A 13,670-nucleotide genomic window follows, 5' to 3' on the forward strand; every position below is an offset into this window, starting at 1 on the left:
AAATTAATGGTTGATGGTGCATAGTAGCATACTATTATGTTTACATGTTCTGTAGTAAGAAATTTGAACATAACACATTACATGTTCTGCAGTAGCAGGCTCGAAAGTAGAATGCTAACGACAGTGACCAGGAATCGCTAGGAACTGCAACTAGTGCCAACCAAACCTTCTCATTCATTTCATCCCTAGCAAATTTGATTCCTAATACTGGTCTAGGAATCTCTTGGCTGGATAGGTCGATTCCCATGTCTTACTGGGATATACATAAAGGCACAAGTTCTCCTTTAGGCACGATGGTGGTGATAGAGCAGAAGCAGATGCTTGAATCCGATATTACCAACAGTATTTGCTGCACGCATACAACATCGCATAAGTTCTAGCAGCATCACCTCCTGCTATGTCTACACTATATATATCTTCATATCCTTGGAGTTGTGACAAATGGTTGTGTGCCGCACCGAACTCCTACATCGGTGTCCAGCACTGGGATCAGGTAAAACGATAGAAGTCATTCTAATTTGTAGGATTCAAATCGTAAGTCTTATAGAAAACGAAGTACTCAAAGTGATAACTAGCTTGTATCAGAACACGACCATAGCTAACAAGATTAAACTGCATGAAATATTTTATTATTCGCAAGTTTTGTAGGGATTGGCATAATTAGGAAGTGTAGTTTCAGCAATGGCTTCAAATTTACAATATTGAAAGTAACTATATGATTGAAATACTTTGCATAATTCATACTTTATAGAAAAAAAAATTGGATACCAGGAATCCACCAAAACAAACTCAGAATGAAGTATATCTGAAAAAGATCATGATTGAATGAGACGCCAGAGGCCAGGGGCCCTTGCGCACTCCCAACGCCCATGTAGCCATCTTGTTGGTATGTTGGCGATGGAGAGACGCCACGGGCCATTGCGCACTCATAATGCTCATGTGACTATTCCTATGTTTTATGAGACTATATGCACTTGATAAGGGCTTAAGGGCTGATAATTCACAAAATCTATTGTTACCTCCTATTATTGGTATCAACCACATAGAAGTAATGCAAAAAAAATCTTTCGTACTATTATTAATCATAGCTATACAAGAGAAATCATCTGAATATGATGGAGTTTACCTTGATGGCTAAGGCAACGAAAGAGCAGAAAAGGTGTTGGATTGGGGCCGTTGGATTTGAGCAGTTTCACCTTGCTGGTGATTATTTCTATGAGATGGATCCTCTGTAATACCATGAGAGTAACAAATCAAAACAGTATCCCAACAATTAAATGACTTTAGTTATGACCAGCTGAGCACTAAAACAAAGAAATTACAGTATACATCGAGATAAGCTAAGCAATAATTAAACAAAAAAAAATTGGATGTTCTTACCCTCAAGGAAATGAAAAAAAATCCCAGATCCATTTGCAGTAAATGGAAGGAAAGGTGAAGTAAATACATTCACACAAAATGAACTTACATTTTCTTAGCAACTACCAAATAAACACAGGTACCGTATGTAGGAAACCACTCCACTTCAGCAAGCGGAGACCAAATGGACAAGATGCTAAAGAAAAAATTGACACAAATTCTCATATGGTTGAAAACGTGTGTTAGCTTACATTGTATTGTATTCCAATTGAAACTACACTGACGACAAGGGCACCAAACATATTTCTCTTCATCGTAATGAACAAAGATCTTGCATATAAACACAAGGAATTCCACAACTTGGCTATTGCTGCTAGCCACAATGTTTTTGTACAGTAGCAAACTTGCAAACCAAATGGTCATGCATGGGAAACTAGGGAGTAGCACATAGCAGAACATGGGGAAAAGAGACCTCTTGATGTGAATCAAGAAAATTCAGATAATTCAGTAGTTCACAGACCAAAAAAGCTAAAGAAAAACTAATTACAGGCTTGCAGCAGCTACATATCTAAAGACCGGCAGCAGAACCACGAGTCAACCATGACCAGCAGAAAAACAAACTTGTATGCTCACAAACAAGAACAATACAGGGGTACTAGTAAATAGTAATCAAGTTCTAGTACCTTGCTAATCAAACATCCATTGCGTTTTGGAAACAAAGATCCTTACAAGCCTGTGTGCGTCGTCCACTCGCAGCTCTGCTCGTGGGGCTCGACGGCGAGATCAGCGGTTTCCCCATCTTCTCCATGACCGTCATCCTGGTCGGTGCTATGAATCGAAGCACAAGGGGTGACCCGGGTGTGAGCAGCGCGGCAATCGAAGATGAAGACGCATTAGGATCCCGACACTGGCCGAGGAGAACTCGATCGAGATGGGGTCGACGGTCCATGGATTGGAGGCTGCCGGTGCCCAGGGAACTGGGAGGAGCTGCGCTTGATGTCGCGGGCGAGAAAAAGATGGCTGCGCTAGATGGTGTCGTTCCGCCGGAGCTGGATGGTGAGCCGGCAGACGAGCCGCCAGGGCTTCGGGGGTTGCGGATGGAGGCGGCGGGCGAGGGCTGCGCCCACCATCGGAGAGGATGGGGAGGAATTGTTGGGTAGAATGCGGATCGATCGTGCTTCTTTTTGTTTCGCCTCAAGACTGATTTTGGGTCCTCCCACTAATTAAGCTTTGCGTTAATGAACCTCCCTTTTAAAAGTTGCGCTAATTAATCTAATCTAAGCATGCACGAATCAACTTCTTAATTTGCTCTATTTCTTTTGCTGCACCGCAGTTTTCTCGTGCTATTTTTTTTTTCCGAAACACAGTACAAACTCTGCTTTTGGGGAACTCGACAGAACAGCTGCTTTAAAGAATGTCTTTTAATAATGGTTGTTACTCCTTCTATTAATGGATGTCGAGAGGCTCGTTTAAATTTATATGTATCTATGTACTAAAAAGTGTCTAGATACATCCAAATTTAAATAAATTTTAGACATCTAAAAATAGATAGAGGTAGTACAATATATAGTATGGGTCATGGCCGTGAAATCGGTGCCTTCCATAGATTTCGGCTATACATAAATGATGTGTGGGATATTCTGCATCAGTTCGCCATGGTGCCAGCTACTCTCGGTCCCCTCTGTTGTAGTATCTCATGAACAACAATAAATTGAGAGCAAATTTTATGAGTTGCGGCCCATTGTTTTGGTGAAAATTGGTTACACGGCTTGCTAATGTCGAGGCGACGATGCCCACACATGCCAGCTTAGAACGAGCGAACTCACATGTCAACATATGTTCGATCGTTGTGAAATGGATGCCACCAGGACACGGAAGATGCATCGTGGCTTCCGGGATAAATCACTACTTGTTATGCCCATAGAAGAAGCTAGCTTGCCAGTTAAAAAGTTTAAAATCGACATGCATGCACATTGAAGAACGTCCACATTACTAGTTACTATAAGGTCCTTTACGCATTACAATATAGGCAGATGTAATCATAGCTAGTAGCTCGCCAGGCTCACGATGCATGGCTTTGCCATGTTATAGATGCACAAAGCAAAGCTAGTCGATGTATTTATTTATTTCACTTTTTTTGTCTCTTTCGTTCTCTTTTTCCGTATGATGAGATGGAAAAGTACATTGATCTTTCATAATACAAAATATTTGGCTGATAACGTACTATCTCGGACTTTGCACACCACGTACCTATTACTAGGAAAACAGCTAGCTCCAATATTTCTACCCCCACTACCCTTATCCCACCTCCCTCTTCCACATATTCCTCTTATCCTCCTTCTTCCTCTTCTCCTTTCCTCATCCATCCTATCCATCATATCCATCCTTTCCTCCTTCCCTCCATCCTCTCCTCCTTCCTCCACCCCTCTCCGCCCAAGCTCCCTCCTCTCCGGCGCTCGACCTCCTCCTTCTCTCCTCGTCCGGCCTCCTCTTCTCCTCCTCCCTCCTTCATCTTCTCCATTCCTCATCCATCATATCCATCCTCTCCTCCTTCCTCCACCCCCTCTCCGCCCAAGATCCCCTCCTCTCCGGCGTCCGACCTCCTTCTCCTCCCTTCCCCCGGCCTCCTCTTCTCCTCCTCCCTCCTTCCTCTTCTCCTACTTCGGCTACCGACCCCTCCATCCTCTTCTACTTCGGCCGCCTACCCCTCCCCCCTCACTGGCCATCGACACTCATCTCCCCTCTTCGGCCGTCGGCTAGGGTTAGAGAACTAATATTTTGGAAAAGAAAAACGAGCAAACAAATTGGTGACAGAGATCCAGATCTAGATTTCAAAAATAGAAGTGGCGCACCTAATTTTCTACTAGTGGCGCACCTCGAATAAATACTAGTGGTGGACCTAGAAACTAGTAGTGGCGCACAAGATGGTGCTTTGTGCGCCACTACTAGTTGTTAGCAATGGTGTGTGAGTAGTGGCGAACCACATGTGTGCCATTGATGGGCAAAAAGTGGTGCACCACTGCTAGGGTTTTTCCTAGTAGTGACTCGACCACAGTACTCCATATGTGAGCCCATCTCGGTAGCACATGGTTTTCAGGGATAGTGAAGCAACATCACTAATTCAGCGTTGTGTATTTGCCTCTTTATTACATACACCACCCCCATATACCAATATATTACTAGGATAGTTTTTTTGCCCCTTCCTTGTGTGATTCCAGGTGAAACCCTTTCTATGGGCTCCACTACATCCAACCCCATGGCTTTTCCATCAAAAGCGGTGATTCCATGTGGTCGTTTATCTTTGTTTGTGTTACAATTGGTCATACGAACATGACTAACCCCAAAAGAGGCAAAGTTATTACAATAGTTTGGCCGGATGGCTTCAAAGTGGAAGTTTTGCCCTATAAGTTGAGGATCTTCCTCCCTCGTAACTTTATTTGCAAAGCCAATGCCACTTTAGAGTCGTGTACCATTTGGATTTTCCTATTTCCACCACCCTTATAATGTAAGTACCCCATGCAAGATTTGTAGGGTTTTCGATGCTTCCTCGCGCGATTGCTTAGCTCCACCATTAGCGCCAACAACTTAAACTACAATGTAACCACATGGTCATCTTGCACATGAAATAATAGGAACTAACCATCTCACAACATGAATAATGACCCCCGGATCTGTGCCCAAGCACGACGGAGCTACACATGCATGCATTGTTATCATCGTTTCCTACAATGTCTAGTGCCACCCAACTCAATCTTTCTACATGACGACAAAATTTCAAATCTAGTTTGAACTTTCGAGATACAAATATTACGTTGCACTCAAAATCACATAAACTCACGAGCCAAGCGCTACATATCACCAGGTGGGGTTCCACCATATCTATTAGCTAGCTAATATCCAAGTCTACAAGCATGTCTCTGTTTTTTTCCTAGATCCAACGTTGTCATATGCATCCTTCGACCACTATTCTTGTGTCGTCTTCCTCTGCCACCTCTGGAGTTGCCACTGCAATCCACTATTATCACGTACTTAAGCTAAAACATGGTCATGAACTTTATATTTTAAAAAAGTACGGCATGACCAAATTAGACCTAAATAAACTATTAGGAGAATCATAATTGAACCATTAACAGTATCGAATATATTAAAGATGCCCAGACCAATGACCGATTCTTACACTAGATTTGGGGATTAAGGTTCATGAATACTTGTATATATACACTGAATCTGAACTAGCTAAGAGCATTTGTAGCGGATACACTAAATTTTATACTGCAAATTAAGAAAAAGATGCATACACACTTTATTTATATCATAGTTCATTCATTTCCACACGATCATACATTTATACATAGTTCATTGGCGTGGGGAGAAAGACAACCTAAACAACAACATTAACCCTAACCCTTGATCTACCTAAGGACAAAGACGCCATAATGCTCGTCTCCTAGCGCTCAGAGACAGTAATTCGTCTGAAGAGAGAGTCTCAAGGGAGATGTGGAGCGCAACCACGAGCTGTTGTTCCTCTTGCGTGCCGAGAACGCGGTGGCGCGCGTCCTCGTCATCGGGGTTCGCCACTGCCTCGGCTTCGTTCTCCCGGAGAAGAGCCTTGGCGTGGCGCTGCCGCGGAATGCCTCAACGATGGCGCGGTTCCTCACGATAAGCGGCGACGTCGTCTCTCGGAGACGAGCCTAGTCGCTGATACGGCGCGCTCCGTGTTTCTAGGCCGCGTCGGACCGCACGAGCTGGCGACGTGTTCTTCCTCGTTGGAAACCAGACCATAAGTTGATCAAAGTTTACTAAATTATACTTTGACTAAAACTAATACGCAACATATTCTAGGACAGAGGGACTATTTTCGATTGATCCAGCAGCAAGCTTGTGCATGGAGGAGCTACGTGCTAGATACATGTAGGCAATATAATGGCTTTTTTTTTTTTTTTTTTGCAGTCTGTGACACACTTGCACACCAAATTTGGACGCACTAATCTTTGACCTGATCGAGCGGCAACAGATTTCAGCCGTGAAGGCTAAGATCATGCTTTAATGACCAAGTTAATGCGTTGCATAATTTTGGGATGCAGATTAATGCACAAACTGGGAAAGATCAAAGCAAGTTAATGCGTTGCACATTTTTAGGACAAATTTCAATCGCGAAGACCAAGATCATGCCTTTAACAAGGCAAAGTTAATACTAATGCGTCGCAGAATTTTGGAAAAAAGATTTTGGGGAGAAAAATCAGCCTCTTGGATTGGATCCCATTCCCATGAATGTGGCATGCATGCGTGTCACATAAAAATGTGATCTTGGCCCTCACCCAACGCCGTGACTCGAGCGATCCCTCGTCGATCCCCATTCCACGCTCACGCCGCCACTCACCTCCGCCCGTCGCCGGCGTCCCCCACCTGCCGGCGCATTTCCTCGCCTCCCCAGCGCCGCATCCAATCTCGCCTCCGCGTGCCGACCCAGGAACCACGCGCGCGTGCCCGTCGTTAGCACGACGCACGGAGCCCCGTCGAGCTGGCCTGCCTGTGTCCGCGCGCGCGTCGGCGGCCCAGGGAGGCTAGCAGGACGTCCCTGACGCCGTTGGCCGTGAGATCTGGCGGAGGAGGCCTCTCCGCTCCAGCAGCGCCTCGGCTCCGACCCGGCCGTCTCCCCCCGTGGGCTCGCCCGCCGGAAACAAGGCCTAGCCGGTGAGACCTCTCGCCCCTCGATGCTTTGGCTGCATCATGCAGCTTGTAGCACACACGCTGGTGCACCCCACCGGTGGTGTATCTGGCAGCCTTGCAAGTTCAGGAAGCCACATGTGTCTCCAACTTGTAACCTTTCAAACTGATAATGTATGGTAGATTCACACGACAAAGCATCAATATTCAGTATTACTTTTCATCAGTTTAATAGGGCAATTAAAAATATGTTCGTGCCAAGGGTTGGGGGATTGGATTTGTATTTGCAAGTGTTTATATCTGAAATTTAAACCTTTTTTATTTCTATCTTTTAACTATGATAACTCTTGGCAGTAGTCTTATGATATAGTTTGACGATTCCTTTGTATCCAGCCTATGTACAACAAGTCGGAATCTTTTCATATTTATTCTGATGCTATATGAGTATAGACGAATAAGTTAACAATTTTAATAGAGAAGCCAGTTGGAAGACTGAGTTCTGTACAATCGGTACAAAGTGATGGATCTGTGGAGTACCAGCTACCTAGACAATATTTTACACACAAGTCATGTTTTATAGTCTTGTTGATTTGATGGGACCTATTATGGTTTTGTTTGTTTTGATATACTTTCGAAGCGATATGTTTAGAAATTGTGTCAATTATGTTTTAGCAGTAAGGATTGAATATTTGGAGATGTTTTAGTAATAGGTGTGGAGCTATATGTAAATTCAAAGATATACATACCTATCACATTTTTATAGGTAGTAGCTACACGTGTATGCATGTACAATATCAGTTTCTTTTTCTGGTAACCTTTTTCCTCCAGTCTATACTTCAATTTTTCCATGATTATAGTAGTCACTTTATGATGTTGCATATGGAAACTTTGTGGACCTCTTCCTTGTGGTTGTGGGTTATATTCTGTTTTAATCTTTCTCTAAGTTTTTTTTTTCTTTTTGTTCGAGGTGCATAAATGCATATAGTCATATATGCCTTCTTATAAGAATGCCTTCACTTATGAAAAATGGTTTCTTAGAGGGCTAAATCTAGCTAATTTTTCTACCTTGAGAGATTTAACCTGTTAGCTTTGTGCCTTTCAGATATGTACTGTATTAGGGTATGCATTTTTATATCTACTTTGCCTATGTTCATTTTCACATTTGTCTTTATATAATTATTCGTTGAGTTGGCATACACAGTAGTGAAATCTTAAATGTGATATACTTTTTCAGTATTCTGATTTGATGCAGCAACTACCTGATCTCATTTTGTCTGCCATTCTCTATAATTTGTTCATATTTATAATATCTTCTTGCTTGTAATGATGTAGTGCCAGATATGCTTGTATGTTGTCAAAGCATTGGAATTTTTTTTATGTCCAGAACCAAGATGATATGTTGCCACCTAAATATTAGGATTTGATCATGCTTGAGTAGTGTTTGATGACATATGCAGCCTCCTAAATTATGTGATAAAGTTTGATCATCCCTGAAATGTTTTCAGCATATGATTCACAATTTAATTGAGAATTCTTCTATAAGTTGAGCACATACCATGCTTGAAAGTTTCTGAAAATGACGGGCCAAGAGATTTCCCCGTGTTTTATACCTGATTATGTACTTGTATTCCTCTTATGTCCTTTGCCATTTAGTTTGACTTCCTGGGTTTTTCTTGTAGTTGTAGGGTCCTGATATGTTTTCGGTGGCATAGTGCATAAGGACAGGTCCACCATGGACACCGCTGTTCAGTACCTTGTCGACATCGGCATCCAAAGGTATTGTTTTTCTCCTTGCCCAGTCCTGCCCCGCTCAAATCTCTTGTGTCTGTACTTGCTGAAATGATATCTGGTTGGCAGGAAGGGCTTCCCTTGCTTGTCGCAGCATCGGTCCCGCAAGTTCCGCTGCTATGTCGAGACGACACTGTCTTGCTTCTAATCCCTGAACGACTAGGGCTTCCTCCAGCAGGACTGGCATCACCATCAAGAATGGCAGGGTCAACGTAATATCCACCCCTGGTTCTTTGGTATGATATGCTTGCTGCACATGCTCATCTCTTTGTGTACTATCTTCTTGCCAAATGCGAGCAAATAGTTTAATAGTGCGGTCAATAATTTTGCTACAAAAACTCTCTCTTACTGCTGGTACATTACGGTAATGCTCATCTCTCTTGAAGCAACCAAGCGTGGATGTACTGCTCTCTCTTCTGTCTATCGAGATTTTATTTTACATGTAGTTTGCAGATGTCTAGAGAGAGCACTAGTTCTGGTGTTACTTGCAAATACAAATTCTTGGTTGTTGTACATCCATGCTTCTTACAACTGTTTTTATTCGCTGAATGTTGTTCATGTATGGTAGTGCATTACTTTCTCATAACGGAAGCATCCAAACCTGACTTGTTTCATATTTTTGGACAAGTAATAATTTTCAGCGCATGAACTTCCTATTTGATGAAAATAGTGTTGGAAAATTAATTGGAAAAAAACTTATCATACACTGTGAGGGTTCTTTCCCTCATTTGCAGCACCCATGTTTACGGATGTTCCCTTTACTATTTTTTGCAGGTTACATGTGACAAAAGCATCCGAGCTGCCTTTCATCGCTACTTGTTTGGATTATCTTCGTCAAGGATTGTGCCAAAGGCTGTTGGATACTATTCGAAAAGGTGTGCTCCTCATGACTTATCTTCATTGGTATTGTTGAGATGCTTGTCCTTTCTGATATCCAGAGTTGGTTAATACGTTGGTCTTGTGGTTTATTCCAGACCTATCGAAACAGCTGTGTATCGTTAATTTGATGTTATTTCTTGGGTAATTTTTGCTGACCGAAAGATTGGATGGAACTATTAACTGCATAACCAGGTTAATTGTCTTATCCTACTACCATTAGCCATACTTTGTGCTTAAATTCTATGCTTTTGTACTCCCTGCATCATGCATTAATTTCTTCCTCCTGTCATTGCACCCATAATAATCCTAAAATTTTGTAACTATGTACAGAAGGAAAATGGAACATGTGATGTTTCTGGATTAACTAATGGCAAGTGTTTGCCCGATGGGAAAGAAAATTAGCATCTTGAACTCCGCAACCTTGAACTGCCGCAACAGTTGATTCCTGAGGTTACAATGAATGATTCTTTCAGAACACTGAATTGGAATGTAGCACTGCAGCATGGTTCAATTCCACCAAGGTTTGTTTGATACGCAATGTGAGGCTTTAAGCTTTTGTTTCTGCGAAAAGCTACTTTTGTTCACCAGTCGATTTTGCAAATCCTGATATTATCGGCAACATGCTCCCACTCCTGTGCTATTTATATTCTATGGGGTTCCAAGTGTTGGTGTCTTTCTCTCATGTTTTAGCTGGATGGGATCTGTTTCATGTGCCATCAATATGTTTTCTTCTTTGTGCTAGAAGGTTTTTCAATACACTATACTCTTGGAGCTGTAGCTTCTTACTGATGCATTATCTATGAAATGTATGGTTCTGGTTGTGCTGCTGTTGTGCTGGCCACAGCCAGTCCTCGTCTTCGACCTCTTCAGTAGAGTTCCTGGTTCATCGCTCTGCAGTGTGTGTGCATGCCCTGCTGGAAAATTCAGTTCAATTGTTAGTTTTACTGACTTGGCTACTCCATTCTCCCTTGTTTTAGATTTTAAAAAATAAGTACAAAGAGGCATGCACACCAATGGCTAGCTGATTGAGATCAACTTGTCCGAAAATGCAATCTGTAGTAGTTAAAACTAGAATAACTGTAATACCAATCAATGGTTATTCCTAGACCATGGAATGAACATTTTTGTGCAGAAAAAACAACTTGGTTTTGCTTTTTGTTCATATTAATTCCTTGCATAATATATACAGGAGTGGTGCTCTTTGTTTGACTCGCGGTCACAATGCTCTCAAATAGATTGATAGGTACACACATGTATTGATTGTAAGCTGAAAGATGCCTTTTTCCCCTGTACGTTGAAGCAATCATGTTGTGTGAAACTGTTGTTGTGGTCAGTCTGCTTCATGAATGATTTTGATTGTTATTGACTTGATTGATCAGTTAGGCATCAACCAAAACTTGGACATAGAAATGTTGCATGTGTGTGTGTGGCGCTACTAGGTACTAACCAAATTATTTGAATCCCTTCTGCATATAGAACTACAGGTGCTTCTGTAATTTGTGTTCAGGCCCCTTTATAGCACGGTCACTCAACTAATAGAGTTTATGTGGCGATGATTTTCATGCTTCCCCAGGTGCTAGCTACTGCTTGGCTAAGGAATTATATAAGAATATATCCTTTCTACCATTAAGTTATGGTTGTAGAACTGATAAGAACGGAATAACTGATGGACTTGGTTTGGTAGTTTCTTAACTTCCTTAAAAATGCTTGTGTATACGTGTAGTGCTTTGGTGCATCCTTGAAGTTCAATGGTATTATTTTCCTTAGTCGATATTCTGCAGATATTGTTCCTTCTTGCTATGTTTTAGCAACTCGTCCAACTTTATAACTCTTGAGTCTTCACACCTGCTAACGTATTGCAGCTATCCGTATATTTATTTTCGTAAACATTCCCAAGAGAACACTCTGTTCAACTATTTGTCATTTCCATCTGTTTCTGCTTTAAATTTCTTTGAGAATTGATCGTATATCGGGTTGTAGCGAAACTGGTAAGCAATACTTAACATTAGTTGCTCCCTTCAGTTAAATTTTTTCTTCAAATTGTGGACATCTTGTTGAATGGCTCACGTCTCAATGTTCACAATGTCAATGTACCTCTTAAATCCTTATTTATAATTAATGTATGAATTTGTGCTATGGATCTACACTTACAAATTGGTTGTTGACTGTTTAATTGGTTGGTCGATGTTTGTTGTTGTGTTGGCGATGAACCTGGTTGCTAGTGGCGCTGAAATTCTCGTTGATGTTTTGTAGTTGTGTGGGTCTCCTTTGAAATTTATTTAGTTTTGCCAAACTCTGTTTTGGTTTCAAGTAGTAGATACATATTGGCATGCTTTCTTATGTTCAAGTGTTTTTATTTGCTGGGTAACAAATGAAGGGTACATGTGTGTTTACTAGCGGCTCTTATAAGGAGTCTTGTGAAAATCTCAGTGTTTGCTGACCATGCTTTGGTTCTTGTTGAAGGATAACTGACGAGGAGTTAACAGCGGCGGCCTTGTACGACTCTGGGTGTATGTATTTTGAATAGATGGAGTAGTAGTTGTGCAAGCTAGGTGCAGTTGAAAACAGGTACTGGAGAGGGTCCTAGCACCGATACCGATAATTATGCTGTAATTGTTTCCTTTTCATGTGTGTAATATTTGTTGCTGGAGAAGTTAATTGCCAATGGTCTCTTTAGGAGAGCTGAGTTGCAGCGTTGATTTCGTTGTTGATAATATGCTGTGCGCTGTTAATGTTGCAACTGTAGACCTTTGGTTTTAATAAGTAACTTATCCAGCGTTTCTTTTCTTGTCTTTAAAGAATCGTAAGATTGTATTTGTGGGAAAGCTTTGGTACTTGCTGGACTTGCATGATCGAATTGACTGATTGAGTGGCTGGGTCTGTTTACAAGAGTTAAGTGGCTGAGTCATAAATTTATTTAGTGATTGTGTCTTGTTAACCTGTAACTTACTACTAAAAATTTATTTAGTGCCTGAACGGCCGCAGTCGGCACGTACAGCACCGTCGACGGAGCGGGGCCGTCGAGCTACGTACCCCGAAGTAATCCGGGCAGTGCATATGCGTGCATCTCCATGCCATGATCAGAGCAAATTAAGGAAGGCAAAAAAGAAAAAAAGAAAAAAGAGGAGAGAACCCGTCTCCTAATTAAGGAACTGGATTGCTTGGTGGTATTAATTAATTAAATCGGGGGAGCGATTATGGTGGAGTACGTTGTCATGTACGTGCACGCGCGCAGGGACGTACGTGTGTGTTTGAGAAGGATTCCATTTATTATTGGAAAAAGGAAAAGAAAGGTGAAGCGCGCACGAGGTTCCGTTTATTATCCAACGCGACGGACGCATTCATGCTCTGGTCTTCTCCGTGTGTGCGTGCGAGTGAACGGCGCGGGTAGTATCCAGCGCAAATCAATTAATTGACCATGCACGCACACACTCCGCGGGTCCTCTTCCACGCTGGAACCAGATTTGAGCGACTCGCTGCTCACCTTCTCTCCTCTGGCTACTCCATCGGTCACGCCACGCAAATAGCAATAGTAACACGGAGCGATCGAGCAGTAAAAATAACGAAAACGATGTAATTTCTGGCCTATATATATGAGAGTAGTGCGCACACGGTAGGCAAACCAATCACTAATACAGACCGAGCGAGCAAAGAGTAGCCACTAGCGCTAGTCGCCCACATTGTGCACCTCGGCGCGGCGCCGACCCACGCGTGCGCCGTCGTGGCCGTGGCCGTGCACCTCCGCCTCGGGTGGGTCGCCATCTTCGGAGAGTAGATCTGCGTCGCGCCAGCCGGTGGGGAGTAGCGCGCGGTAGTAATCATCAGCTGCAGGGAGCTTCGTTAGCTAATCTAGAAATTAAGTTGATCGCAGGGCTAACTTTAGGGAGTGCGTGCGTGCGTGGTGTTTATGTTTGTACTTTGTCGCAGGCGAAATCTGCGTCTTGTATCCAGGATTATTGTAGTACTGCATGCCACCG

The 13,670-nt window shown here is 42.5% G+C and overlaps 1 long non-coding RNA gene across 1 annotated transcript; it reads left to right on the forward strand.

Annotated features, from left to right (window-relative positions):
- Positions 1–8,947: 8,947 nt before the first annotated feature.
- On the forward strand, positions 8,948–12,409 carry LOC124653880. The gene is made up of 4 exons (XR_006988081.1): positions 8,948–9,050; positions 9,589–9,689; positions 9,789–9,885; positions 10,024–12,409. It is a non-coding gene; the product is annotated as an uncharacterized LOC124653880 (long non-coding RNA).
- Positions 12,410–13,670: the final 1,261 nt, after the last annotated feature.

This window comes from Lolium rigidum, chromosome 5 (genome assembly GCF_022539505.1).
Source record: "Lolium rigidum isolate FL_2022 chromosome 5, APGP_CSIRO_Lrig_0.1, whole genome shotgun sequence".
Classification (NCBI taxonomy): Eukaryota; Viridiplantae; Streptophyta; class Magnoliopsida; order Poales; family Poaceae; genus Lolium; species Lolium rigidum.